This window comes from Galeopterus variegatus, unplaced genomic scaffold, assembly GCF_000696425.1.
Source record: "Galeopterus variegatus unplaced genomic scaffold, G_variegatus-3.0.2 Scaffold807, whole genome shotgun sequence".
In the NCBI taxonomy this organism is placed as follows: domain Eukaryota; kingdom Metazoa; phylum Chordata; class Mammalia; order Dermoptera; family Cynocephalidae; genus Galeopterus; species Galeopterus variegatus.
The window spans coordinates 380,357-381,308 of record NW_007726918.1 but is presented as its reverse complement, the minus strand read 5'-3'; positions in this window follow the sequence as shown (position 1 = coordinate 381,308).

Below are 952 nucleotides of genomic sequence, written 5' to 3'. Positions count from 1 at the left end.
AACACTTGCTTGTCAAACAGACTGTAGGCTCAGGCTTGGAGACTTGGTGCAACAGAAGCTAGTTACAATGTAAGGACATTGTTTTGTTGGTCATTGTATCTATTTCCACGCCTATTATCTAATTCTGGGAAGTGATGCTGTTTCTCCATTTAGAATGGAGATAGTATTTTTCCTCCTAAATAGCATTGAAGACTTCAAGAAAAATATGAATAAAGTGATAGTAAAGATGATGCATGGATCTGACAAAACTCAAGGTGGCAATATGGTTCGGATGATATTTTAAGAATATCACTTACCCGGCCCACTCCAGGTCACCAGAGCCCTCTCTATGGCAACCACACAGTCCCACGGGATTTTCAGTTTGGGACAGGCTTTGCCATGATTGTGCTGTGTGATTGTGACAAGGTTACTCACCCTCTCTGGACCACAGGCTCATCATCTGAAAAATGGGAGTGGGAAGTGGACCAAGGACCTTGGAACCAAGTCATGCAGACCTCTACATGACTTCCCGAACCTTCTTTTCATTTGTCCATTCAGTTATCCAGCGTGTATTTATTGAAAGCCTAGAATGCACTGGGCTCTGGGTTGCAGATGTGAATGGAATAGATTCTGTCCTAGCCCTCATGGAGCTGTTATTCTGCTGGGGAAGATAGACAGTTACCAAGAGAGAAAATGAGCAATAACTTCAAACAGTGGTAGGAAAAGAGGGGGATGAGATCAAAAGTAACTGAGTGTCAGGCGGGGCACTTAGCCAGGCTGGGCTAGAGTAAGGCAAGCGGGTTACTTGCCTTAGGTGCAAAATTTAAGGGAGGGGCACCAAAGACTCAGGGATCAAGATAAATAGTATCTTAATATAATATCTTGAAAAATCAAAATGAATGCAAAATAATCTATAATAAACAGAAGAGCAACATTTTAAATACAGACAAGCTCTAACTGGTCTGGGATCAGC